At 53.7% G+C, this 13,437-nt stretch overlaps 1 pseudogene; it reads right to left on the bottom strand.

Moving 5' to 3' along the window:
* Positions 1-357: 357 nt before the first annotated feature.
* Positions 358-11,598, bottom strand: LOC104047774 (acetyl-coenzyme A synthetase 2-like, mitochondrial; annotated as a pseudogene).
* Between the last annotated feature and the right edge of the window lie 1,839 nt (positions 11,599-13,437).

Below are 13,437 nucleotides of genomic sequence, written 5' to 3'. Positions count from 1 at the left end.
TGCTGAAGAGCAGATTGGGGTAGGAGTAATACACCTATCTGGGGCTGGGCATCCTGCCCTGCTGCTACCTCCACAGCTACTGCAAGACCCAAGGAGGGCTTTTGGCCCTCTGCTTTTAGGGGAGGAAACAGAGCTTGTCTCCCCTTAGTGTTCTGCCTATGATGAGTCATGTTCTCCCCCCTGCCTCCCATAGGTTTTGGAGGTTTTGAGGGTCTCTGCTGCAGAGTGGTCACTCTGAGACTGGAGTGGAGGTATGGGCTCTGAGCACTTACTGGCCACCAGTTGCTTAGTGACATTTCTGGATGTGGCCCTTGTTCTGCAGTGAAGGAGCAGGAGGTGGCTGCTGGCAGAGCCAAGCTAGCAGCTCTTCTGTCCCTCCACCAGCTGCTTGCATCCTTCTATGATCTGCTGCACAGCTCATCCAGAGTGGTTAGGTCCCCAAGCTCATTGCCTTGTTCTCCACAATTTTCTTTAGTACCTGACACATAATCTTCCCTGAGCATGTCTTGGGCAGCTGGTGGGAAGGAGTAGAGCTAATGCTGAGGGAAAGTGGTTGGCCAGGCAGCTGGGGTGGGTGTTGGGCCATCCTGCATGTGTTACCTCAGTGTACTTTGGAGCTGTGTACTTGGCAATCTTCTGTGAGATCAGGTCCCGTAGTTCAGCAGCAAGAGTCTCCTGTGCGTAGCCATTGCCCTTCTTCAGCACAAAAAACACATAGGCTCCTGGCAGAAGGACCACCAGGTTACTGAGCAATGAATGCAGCATGCTCCCAAGAGCCTGTGTGGGCCTAGTGCCAAGAGAGATCCCTCTCTGCTGGTAGCCTCAGGGCATGCTCTGTAGCCTGAGCTGTAAGTGCTTTTGGCCATGGTGCTACTGCTGCCGCCTTATGCAGAGCCCAGCTGGTCTCTTGTGTAGGATGTGATGGCTGAGCTGAGATCCCCACTAACATGCTGTACAACATTTGCACGGCATTGTTTCCCGGGGTTGGTGTGGCAGTGCCGCTCCCCACTGCAGTGCAGTAGCCCTGGGAGAGACATTCCAGGGGCAGGAAAGCAAACATCGTACCTTCTCCCTTTATCTCATGTGGGTAGCCAACGACAGCAGACTCAGCCACTGCCACATGGTGATTCTGGAAGAGAACAGGTCTAGGATTTGGATCAGTGCTTTTGCCAGGCTGGCTGCCACCTGGGAGCTGCCCTGACCTGGCTTGGCTGCTGCAGCCCATGCAGAGCAATAAGGAACAGCCTCAGATAGCCTCTGCCCTTTTTCCTTCTTGCCTCAGCAGGTCTGTCTGCAAACACAAGTTTTCCCCCCTGCACCTGGACACTTCAGGCTTGCACCTTCTAGACTCTATTTTATGCCTCCAGGTTGCTCCTCCAGTTTGCTCCATCAGGTCCTACAATCTTACTGGCCCACAGATGCTCCTCCTTAACATGTCCAGCTGCCACTTTGGGATTCACTTGCTTACAGCTTCAACCTTATCAGGCTTTGTCCCTTCCTTGCTGCAGAGAGCCAGAAGGGGAGGGGAGAGGGTGGGAAGTGGTTCCCACAGGCAGGCTCTGGGCCAACGCTGTTCCCTGCTGCTATAGCAGCAGTGTGTTTCTATCCAGGTATTTCAAAGAGGCTTCCCTGAGCACCACCAGTGCGCCTTTGCTGTCCCTTTGAATGGCTTTACCTCCCACCCACACCTCTTACCACAACATCCTCCACCTCTGCAGTGCCCAGCTGGTTTCTGCTGATGTTAATGATGTCATCCAGTCATCCTGTCAGCTCGTAGTAGTCCTCACTGGTACGATACATGCCATCCCCAGTGAAGAAAAACCCTGCAATGGCCAGAACCATGCCACAGTCACTTGTTGCTGCTTGCCAGCCATGCACTCACCTCAGCCCTTTCTCCTCTCTGTTGGCACCAGAGCTCATGTACTCTGCTCCTTCCTCAACTGCTCAGGGTGAAGGTGTCTGCCTTCCTTGTTAGTCTTCTGCCTCTGTTGGTACCTGCTCTTTCATCAGGCTCTTTCCCTCATTCTGCAGCATGCTGGTTAATGCCCAGACTGCCTCATTACTGCAAGCCAGGAGTGCTTTGCTCCAGTGCAGGTGCCTGTGCTCCTGCTGCTTCTCCCCTTTGCTTGCCATTGAGCCACACACTCTTGGGCTTGCTCAGTGCCTCTGGATGAGTGACAGAAACTGACAGGGTTTGCAAGAGATGCACTAAGAGGCCTCTCTGTGCTTGAGGGGACTGGGAGCAGAAGGGCAAATCCACTGCCCTAAAACCAGGTGATCCAATGGGGAAGGTTGGTGAGAGAGACTCATTCCCAGGGCAGTGCGGAGGTATTGGGCATGGGGAGATGAAGGGCCTCAACACTGTGGAGGATCTGTGCAAGAATGGAGCAGCAGTACCAGCTCTCCTGAGTCCTGCCACTGTGCAGAAAACCAGCAGGCAGACCCAATCGTACCCAACCAAACACCTTTGCAGTGACCTGCCATATGTTCTCCTTACCTGGATAAAGAGTCAGATAGGTTTCCAGAAATCTCTTGTAGAGATTTTAAATGGTTTGTGCCATACCTGGCCAGGCTTGTGAGATGCAATGGGCTCCAGAGATGATGTTTTCCAGAAGGATATTTCCCTGTAAACCAGTTACCTTTTAGTAACCATGGCTGAGGGCACTTGGGATCTTTAGTCATTGCCTATTTAACAACCCTATGATGGGAATGTCAGGCAAGGCGGTGAGGAAAGTCCTGTGCCCCTGACTCCAACAGGACAGGCTCAGTCTCTCCCAGCAGATGTCTGCAACCAGCTGCCTACCACGGTGGGACGCAGGGCCCCTCCAGGGAGGCTGGCTGTCCCTGCCCAGCTACCTTGCCTTGGAAAGACGTGCCAGGGAGCTCAGGCACAGCCTGCCTTGTCACGACAGAGCAGGCTAGAAAACAACTCAACTTCTGCACTATTTGGAAGAACAGCTTTACTCTTAGTCCCTTTCCAGGAAAGAAGGTTGCTGTCTAGCAGAGCTGAGCAGGAAAGATGCACTTACAGATCTCCACTCCCATCCGCAAGTACATGCTGCAAGTGCCCAGGGGCAAGCAGGCTGAGTCACTGCCTGGCCTGCAGTTATAAATGTACCTTGTCATCCAGGAGGGAGGGGCTGATCCCAAAAAAGGGTCTCATAGCCATGCCTGGAAGGGTTTCGGCTCCAGGATTAGAAGGACAGGGTGAGATACAGATGCCTCCTGTTTCTGAAGCAAAAGAAACTGTCATGTTCATCAAATTCAGGGACAAGAGGAAAGCCAGGTAGCACTGCTTGGCCAACATGCTTTGCCCTGGCCCTCACTGCACCCTACTGGATCACAGGCTGGGGCTGCATTTACCAGAGCTGGGGAAGATTTTCTGCAGAAGGATGATCTTGCTTGTTTTGTTCAGCAGAGATCTGCTCCCTACCATCAACTCCCCCATGTTTCTCTGGGTTAGATTTAAAGGCCATTTCTGCTCTCATGTTTTGGTGCCTGTGGCCCCTTATGGCATTGCTCATACAAGAGTGTCAGTAATAACTGCTCCCACTTGGCCAACAAAGCAGCAGGTCACTCCTGAAACTTGGAGCAGAAGCTGGAATGAGGGTTTGTATGCATCTCACTGGTTTGCCACCACGTGTCCACTACTGGGCACCGTGTCTCGCCAACTATGTGGAAGTACCACGCCCACACCTCCTTGTTGGTGGGTTCCGTTACTGCAAGAGGAAAACAAGGGGGACAGAGCTGAGAGATTAGGTCAAAGACGCAGCTTCCCAGGGCCTGCTCACGGAGCCACCCCCAAATAGCGCAGTCTCCCGACTTTCTGCTCATATGTGCTGCTGATCTTGGCATTTGTGGGAAGAGGCACAACCTGATGCCCAAGGATTTGCTGCTCCAGCCCATGCCGCCAGCAGTTACCTGAGCCAAGCACTTTGAGAGAAGAGCGGTCGTGCTTCTTCACCCATTCATCACCATATCTCAGGAGCAGGCAGATGGCAGCAGGTGCCCTGTGGAACTGGTTAATTTTTAACCTCTCCACTGTTTCCCAGTAGCAGCCTGGAATGGAAACAGGGCCAGTGACCATCCACACAGGTCCTCCCAGCCCGAGACCAAGACAAGAGGAGAGGAGGTGAGAGCAAGGGCTCTCTAGCAGTGTCTGGACCCTCAGCAAAGAGAATCCTACACTAGAAAGGACTAAAGCAATTCAGGAGCAGCACCATCCCCTTTTCTTCTACATCACCTAGGTCTGGTACTCTCCCTGCTGCAGGGAGGGACAGGGAGAAACAGCTTTACCCCTGGAGAAGCAGCAGTGGCTTCCTAACCAGAGGAAGAGACTCTTCCCCTCGCAGCTCTCCACTGGGCACAGCAGCAGCAGAACCATTGCTGCCTGAGTCCTGGTATCGAGCCGCCAGCTCTCTGCATGCTGCGGGTCTCTCAGGATGGCTGTGGCATGTCCCAGCTCCCTGGAGACACCTTCTCACTCACCAGGGTTAGGATGGATAGGAGTGCTCTCAAAAAGGACTGTGGTGCCGCCATTGCACAGGGGGGCGTAGACCACATCGGTGTGCCCCGTGATCCAGCTGATGTCTGCCACACAGCCAAAGATGTCCCTGTCCTGGTAGTCAAACACATACTGCACAAGAGAGGAGAGGCAGTGAGGGGTACAGCCTGGCCTGCCCTCTCGGCAAGGGGGACAACAGGGAGCAGCGTACCCTCCCTCAGCCCTATTGTTACTGCATCCTTCCATCTTCCCATCACCCCTGCAGGGACACCTTCTTCCTGCAGAAAACATTATCAGAAAAAATAAAATGTCTGGTGCCTTATGAAGGTGCAGGAGAAGAGAGTCACTTAAAAAATAAAACCAAAACAAAACTAACCAAAAAAACCCACCAAACCCAAAACAAAGTAAAATTTGCTCTTTCTGAAAGGAGAGAGCTACAGCCTTTCCTTCCTTTTGCTGGTGTCTAGATAAGGCTGATCCAAGTATCCTGTAGCATCAAAACGGGAGAACTTTCGGGGTGAGGATGGTCCCTCCCCACCTACATGGCCACATGGAAGGAGAGGAGTTGTAGGCAAGGGCAATGTGGTGAAGGGCTCCGTGAGCCACCCCCAGGCACTGCTGGGCTCCAAACACACAGTAAACACTCAGGAAAACCCTGAGCTCAGCAAGGAGCTCAGCGTAGGAGCACTGAGGCAGCAAGCAGAGGGAGCGTGAGATGCTTCAGCCCAGAGCCGCCCCAGCTTGCCCGCAGGAGTTGGCACCTCTCTGCCTCAGCTGGGTGAGCGCAGCCTTGTGCCTGCAGGTGGGCAGAAAGCAGAACAAGCTCTTCTTCCCCCTTTATTCCTCAGGAGACCCTTGGCTGCAAGGCTGGAGTATGAGGGAAAGCTGCCTGCCCTGTGCAGGGCAGAAGAGAGTGCTGTCAGACTGGCAGCAACATGTCCAGCTTCCTCAAGCACTCTCCTTCATTTCCTTCACTTAGTGCCAGGCAAGCTCCCCAGGGCCTACTCCCTCTCATACTAGCCCATCCCTTCTCACCTTCTGCTCTAGCATCTGCTGTTTCGGACCTTCCCATCTCTTCCTGCAGCTCCCTGTCTGCAGGCTGCCAGCTGGGGACTCCGGGGCTTCAAGTGCCCCAGAGTGCTTGTAATGGAAACTTCCCCTGCTTGCTCTGTCTCTTTTCAGCTGAGCAGTGAATTATGGTAGCAGCGGTCTGCCCCATCCAACTGTGAGATCTGAGCATGCCAGCCCTGTGTCACAGTTTCCAGCACTAATGTGCTAACGCGGCCACATGCTGCTTGCTCCCTGCATTGCCACGCTGGGATGGCAGCCCTGGCTTTCGCAAACCAGCTCTGATGGTCTCAGGAGGGTCACGTATCATGCTGGGCACAGCTGTACAGACAACTAGCTCAGGGGAAAAACAAGGGCTTCCACACACATGCTGCACACACCCCAGGAGGTCTGGCCTCCAGCACTCATGGCTGACAGAGAAGACCCAGCCACCCCGACCTTGCTGTCTCATAGGTTATGTGGTCTGAGGCACTACTGGAACTTCAGCCACACACAGGGAGAGCCAGACCCAAAGTTAAAGGACTGTTTAGAGAGGAACTCCCTCTCCCAGAGGACTCCATATAACGTCTTAGGAAATGTCCCTTGCAACCCTTCCTGCAGCCAAGTGCAGCTCCGTGCTGTGCTCAGTGCCCTTTTATCCAGCTCTGTTAGAATTTTCTTTGGGCATGCTAGGGGTTAGAGTCTTTCCTCTTGCCAAAGATGACCCACACTCTTCAGGTATAGGCCCTTTGTCTGGAGGGTACTTACTGGCTTTTACTCATATCCTCAAATGTGCCCCTCCCAAAAATACTGCCTTTGCTCTCCCACCTGATTTGGGGTAGTTACACTCAGGCTAAGCAAGCCAGAGTTTTTAGGAGAAAATGGACTTCTTCCTCCTCACCCAGTAATATAAAATTATCCTTGCAAGGATGAGCATCCCACCCAATGATTCAGTCTAGGATAAGACCATGAAAGAAAGAAGAACGCCAAGAAGGTAGCTCAGAGGAGTATGTGTTTGGGAGGTCCTGCTCCAGAGCATGTGTTGCTCTTCCCCACTACCTGTAAGCAGATGTGCTCTGAGTTGATGCCCTAGGAGGCCTTCCCAGAGACTTTGCTATAGATAAAGATGAGCTTGTGGTGCAACAAGGCAGCACATCTATTCCCTGCACTGCCTATGAGCTGCTAGCTCCGGAGTGCTCTGTGGCTGGGATCCATTACCTTGTGTATGAGAGCAGCAAATACCCAGTTTGGGAATGAGCCAGACCCTTGGGTTTGCCGGTGCTGCCTGACGGGTAAAGAGGGAACAACATGTCTTCACTGTCCATGACAGCAGGCTCACAGCACGCATCCTTCTTCATCAGCTCCTGCAAGACAGAGCAGTTCTCTCTTGGGGTCTCACAGGCTTCCCTGTGTTGTCCCTACACCCACTTGCGCACCTCTCCCCCAAGCCTCCCTCTGAGCACCTGCGCCACCCTGCTCCCCCCATACCATCCTCCCCACCTCTGTACCTCTGCTCCCCTTGTTTACCAGCCTGAGCTCTCTTTCATCTTGCTGAGCTGGCAAATGCTCTCCTCAGCCATAACAGACCTGCTGAGTAAGAGGCAGCTATTTTTAAACTGCTGCTGCTCTGACCAGCACAGAAGTCTTCCAGGAAGCCTTTCTAGCACTAATTGCTTGCAGATGGGATAAGCAGAGGTGGAGAGACCGCTGCACAGCTCCAGGGAGCTAACAGAAATGCACAGCAGTGGCTCACCTCTTCAGAAATGGTGCTCCTTGCTGGCAGCCTGGCCAGCCTGTGTGCCACGAGTAACGGGCACGTGAGCAACCCCACTGCCTGCTGCCTCTGACAAGCTGCAAGCAGCACTCGCAGGGGGTGCCAGGCCCGCTAGCACAGCAGTGTGTGACAGTGAGGTGGCAGTCCAAGGCTGGGCTCACTATGTGTCAGCCTGTGGCTGGGGTGTTTCTAGCCCCTGGTTGACCCTGCTGTGACCCCTGACAATATAGGGTTGGTGCTGTGGTAAAAGCCACCAGTTGCCCATTCTGATGGCTCCTGGGACTGTCCTGAACTTCTGTGTAGCTCCAGCTGCTGCTGTTGCTGCAGGACAATGTCCCCACATCGTGTCAAAGCCAGCAAAACTGCCATGGCCAGCCAGGACCCTCTCTCCCCACCCTGTCCCTGCTCCCAGAGCACGTTGCCCAGGGGAAGTGGCACTAGTGCCAGGCAGCCTCTTACCTCCTCCAGCGGCACGTCCAGGGCTGTCATGGGAACCTTGCTGTCAGTCCTCATGGAAACCAGAACCCATTTCACTCCTGGCCACTGCTGTACAGCCTGGTCCATTGTCTTTAGCTCAATAACCTTGCCTCCTCTCAGCCCCTGGTTCACCATAATCACCATCTCTGGCCCACAGAAGGCAGAAGAGCCACATAAGCCACAAGGCTCTACCATGACCCTGCATCTCTCCCTCTGTCTCCCAGCCCCTGTTACCTGTCCTCCCTTTAGCAAAAAACAGCAGCTTTGCATCTTTGTTTCCCATTTATTCCTGCTTGTGTTGCATCCCCTCAGAGGAGACACTGTATCCCAGCCCTTCAGTCTCTTGCATGAAGGAAAGAACCAGTCCTTCCCATGGGCTGGAAGATATTTAGTGAGCCCATGCCATTTCCTGGAGTGCTAATCCCTGCTCCATGACCGTACATCATGGCAGGACACCCTCAGTTAGCCTAGGGAGTCTCACTCAGAAAACCTTTGCCATCAGCACTACCCTGAGCCCCCAGCTGCCGAACCAACAAGCTAAGCACCGTCCCCCAAGGGGAACACACATCCCTGTTACCCACTGGCTCTTACCATCCCAGATCCTGTCTGCTAGGGACTCTGCACTGAAGCTGGTGATCACCAGAGCGTGCACAGCCCCGAAGCGGGCACAGGCCAGCATGCTAGCCACTACTAGTGGGCATGGGGGCATGTAGATTGTCACCCTGTCACCCTGTTTCACCCCTTGCCATTTCAAAGCGTTTCCCAGGCGGTACATCAGCTCCAGCAGTTCCCTGCCCAAAGCAATGGCACAGAGACTTTCTTGCAGGTCTTACCTGCACACATAAAGATGGGGGGCCCCAGAGTCACAGGTATGCAGCTCACATCCCTACACACTCTAAGCCCCCATGCTGGAAGTCCATGGAACAGCCATAAAATGTCAGTGGGAAGGAAAAGAGAGGACAGTCACTAACATGGGCCATTATTTATGGAAAAGAAATAAATCAGAATGGCCTCTGTACAGAGCCTGACACTCTCATTGGCTAGCATGAGAAGAAAGGCATAGGGCCAGCAACGGTGACTGGCAATTCCTCAGGCTTAGCAAGCCCACAACATCTCAGCTGACTTTCCCAATGACAGCCCACACATTTCTTATCAACTTGTACAACTAGAGCAACTTACCACCCTGCAAGACTGGAGGGTACACATGACAAGTTAGATATCTTCCCCCATGAAAACAGGGCCCTGTGCTTTGCTAAAGCTGGGAAGGTCAAGTCATCCAGTGAGAACAACAGCTGTAGGAAAGCGGTAAGCAAAATGATGCCTCTCCTGAGAAGCATCCCTCCCAGAAACCACGGCTTGGCTGTCAGTGGCTCATTTCATGGAAAAGCTCTCCAGGGGAGATTGGCAGGGGTGGATGGTCATGTTTGTCACAGGAGGTCTGGAGCCAGTGAGGCCAGCAGGACTTGCTCTGCGTGCAGAGGGATTTACGTGGATTCTGCAGTGGAGACTCAGAGTGGGCAAATTGAGCTGGAAAGTGTGGGACCCCAGACCAACCTAGAAGGGCTGGACAAGCGGTCCCCCCAGAGAGCCAAACCCAGCAGTGTTGCTGATGTGTGGATGAGCATGGGATTTCCCTACACCCATGTGGCTGTGAAGCCTGCATCTCTTGCAGGCCATTTACCTGCAAGTTTAGACAACAGGAACCTTGCTGGGAAGGCATACATGTGACTTTCCCATGTGGTCTTACCTACAAGCATTGCAGTGCTGCCATGAAGGGCTTACATCTGCCTCTCTGGCTAGGTAGGGACCCCTCGGGGCCCAGAGGGTTAATCAGGAGGTAGGCTGAAGTCTCAGATCAGCACAGGCAAGCCAACAGCCACCATACTGTTGATCTATCTATGCGAAGGAACGCTGCAACCCCTCACATGACCCACATCAGCAGATCAGCCCTGTGCAGTGTTCATGCATGTTGCAATACATCTCTTGTACGCTCAGAGGTAAGTACTGACCTGTATGTGACCCCGCACCTCCTCTCCTGGTTCATCCTTCTCCCAGATTAAGGCAACCTTGTCTGGGTCTACATGGACATGTTGGTCCAGGCAATTCGCTGGAAAAGATGAACCCAGTCTCATTGCCAGAGCAACCCTCAGTACCTCTTAACTCCCATAAAGCCCTCACTGGCTGTCCCACTTTCAGATCAGAATCAGGACCGTATGCAAGTCTTCTCAGCACTAGCTTTGTGCATCCACTGAGGCAACCTTTGTGGATACCAGCTGGCAGATCACAAGCACTGTCCCAAGCCCATTACACTCCTCACCACTCCAATACCTACCAATCCCCACTATCAGCTTCCCCCTTAATTGCAACCTAATACAGCCCAGAGTAGAAACTGCCTGAAGTCCCTTTGGAGGTCACATCCCCAGCACCCTCAGAGGGCCTGGCAAACATAAGCTCAGCCATCACTCCATCCAATACTGCCTTGCAGCTGCCTCTGGGGTGGACTAGGGAAAATTTTAGTGGCAGTGCTCCTAAATAACAAATGTGGGGTGAAACAAAGCTCTGCGCAGGAAGGCTGCTGGATGCGTTTGTCCAAGATGGAAGAGAGCCAGGGCCAGGAGTGCACAGCCCTGGCTTTCCAGGGACATGGCAGGCTGAGGCTTTCACTGTAATTCTTCTGAGAAAGGTTTCCTGCATTGCTGGCAGCTGCAGTTTCCTCAGAAGCCTTGTTCCACCCTGTGTTTTCCTTAAACCTGCTACTGAGGTCATGGGATAATTCAGCGGTCCCAGTTTGCATACTAAAATGCCTTTTTCTCCTGACCATTTGTAGTGTTGCGGGAGAGAAGGAAACACACAAAAAGGGGAACAGTAAGATCTCAAATCCCAAAGGCAAATAACTCCTGCTGTCCTGTCCAAATGGACTGTGTAAGACCTGATTTATGAGAAGTCTGTCTCATATTTTGAACACTGGGACCAACAGTGCTGTGACCACAGTGTCACAAGCCCCTGTGTCTTCCCCTAGTGGCCCCTCTAACACAGTAGCCCCAGCCACAGAAGAGCCTCCCATGGCTGTAGGGACTTCCAATACTGCTCATTGCTCCCGTGTTTTGCTTTCTGCAGATACATACTGCCTTTGCTGGGCAGGGATAACCTAGTGCAATACTGCCTGTTGAATGCATAGGGTTCAGTGCTGCTGCCTGTGGTCTTGCAGAACAGAATCTGCACTGCTGTGGGATCCACAGAGGCTGAGAGAGAGCAGCCTGGCTCCCAGCACACCCTGATCCAGCTGCAGTCCCTCCTGTAAGACCTGGTTCCTCCCTTAGGACCAGTCACATCCTTACACTGCAGACACTGCAGGACCAACCAGACCTTTTGGGGATCCCCCTCATTGCAACCCTTTAACTCCGTGCTCCTCCAGTCTGCTCCTGGGGCTGAAGCCCTTTGCAGAGAGGCACCCATAGGCACTTGATAGGCTCCCATGTCTGTCTCCCTCCTTACCTGCCACATTGAGCTTCCTGCCCAGGAACCAAGAGACCCTGCCCTGCTGCAGGTCACAGTCCTGGACAGAGTGGAAGGGTGTGATCCAGGTGAGCCAGCTCCTCCGTAGCACTCCCCAGAAGGTGTCCCCCTGCTCCACTGACACCTTGTACAAGCCTTGTTGATCCTTGGGTCTGGGAAAGGTGATGGCTTCAGGCATGTAGGCGATGAGGGGCTCGGGCAGCTGCCCAGATGCCGGGGGGCATCTGGGAACCTGAGGAAGAGCTTTGGGGCAGCAAGCCCTGGCCAGCAGCCTGGCCATCATTGCAGGGCACCTGCCTCTCACCAAGAAGATGGATGGCTGGAGCCCTTGCAGCTGCACAGGACAACCAGCCAGTGCAAGACAGGCCCCTGTGGGAGCTGGGGCTGTGTTGCCCTGGACCGACTGGACACAAAGCAGCTCTCCCGCACAGGGAGCCTGGGCACTCCTCCTCCCCCACCTTGTTCCTTTCCTTGTCTCTTCCAGAGCACTATGGGAAAAAGGAATTCAATCCCTTTAAGGGAGGAGAAAAGGGTGGGCTGTAAAAATATTTGACTGAAAATAACCTTCATGCTAATCTGAGTCCTGACGGCTGCCCTTGAACAAGAGCCAGGTTCCGTGGATGCCTGGGCCAGCCCACTCCCATTCATGCTCTCCCAGGGCTGTGCTGTGTCTCTGGACCCCCTGCTTCACCTCCACTCACCTCCCTCCCACCTCCCTCTACTCATCCCCATCCCTTTTCTCCCCACAGCGCCCCAGCTGCAGCTCCCCAGTCCTCTGCCAGCCATGAGGGCAGCCTGGGGCAGCTCACCTGCAAAAGTTAGAGCCCCCTCCATGCTATTCTTGGGTAATGGGACCATCCCCTTCCTAGAATTAAGACCCATTCCCTGCAGAGCACTAGGCTGTGCTGTCTCCAATGGGCCAGGGAAGGTTTTTCTCCTGCAGCTGTCTGCTGCAGGAGGGGGATATCGCATCCCATCCCACCTCACTGCTGGGCAGCTATCAGAGCTGTCCCCTCTGGCAAGCTGGGCTGGGCTCTCTGCCTCCTCCCAAACACTTCAGACCAGTCTGTACCACAGGGTGGACTGGGAGCACTCAACAAGGCCGTGGTGGAGCAAGGGGTGGTGGTTTGATGTGAAACACTGCAGTCCATTTCCTCATGCTGAGACCTCCCACCACCCACTGTAGTAGAGCTAAGCTGCTTCCCTGCCTCGACACAGCTTTTTTGATACCTTCCTTTCATTCAGGCCCTATATAGGTAGTGTTTTTTAAGGCAGAGCTTGGAGGTTTCCTTAATTTCATTGACCAGGTTGCCCTCCCTTCCTGGGGGCATGAGAGAGGAGCAGAAAGACTATCCCTGCAAGCAGGGCTGTTCTGCGCCAGACACATGGATAGGATCAACAGCAGAGGTGAGAGGGTTAGTAGATCTCCTCTTTGCTCTTCATAGTGCGGCACCACTCATGGTTTGCAGGGCTGATGTTTGGTGAATAGGCTGACCACCAGTGTGGGAGACAGGCACTATTTGACAGCAGGTACACTCATCCCAGACCACACACCTGGTTTGTATCCGAGCTGCCCCCAGAGCTAGAAGAGGACCTACAAGGGCTCTGTCCCCCCAGGGAAACAGTCCTGTGGACGTGCAGCCCCTCCACAAAGTCAGGCCCAAGCAGCCTCATTGTTTCACAAGCAAAGTTTCTCATTCCCTATGGACATCTGCTCTGCCTCAGTCTTTTTGCCCTGCAAGACATCAGTTTTTTCCATCAGACGATCCCCAGATGCCCTTAGCAGGGCAGACAAATCTCAGCTCCTTCTCTGGTAACTCAGTATGGGCTGCTCTCAAATTGGAGCTCGTCTTGCTGGACGAGCAAATCCCTGTTGGTGCCCTTCCCTCTCAGCAAACTCCCCTGCGCTTGCAGCATCTGGCTGCTGCCTCCACTCCTCAGGCCAGCTGGGCTCTGCAGCCTGCTCCTGGCAGAGAGGCTGAGCCTGCCCGAAGGTCTGCCCGGTGCATGTGATATGGAGCAACCCAAAGCACCAGGGCTGTTCTGGATGCTGAAGTGACTTGTTCTCTGACCAGTTGTATGCCATGATGCCTAACTTTTGCACCAGGTACAATCACAT

Source organism: Phalacrocorax carbo, chromosome 9, assembly GCF_963921805.1.
Source record: "Phalacrocorax carbo chromosome 9, bPhaCar2.1, whole genome shotgun sequence".
Lineage (NCBI taxonomy): Eukaryota > Metazoa > Chordata > Aves > Suliformes > Phalacrocoracidae > Phalacrocorax > Phalacrocorax carbo.
Note: the sequence above shows the minus strand (reverse complement) of the source record. Positions and strands in the feature narration are given on the sequence as shown.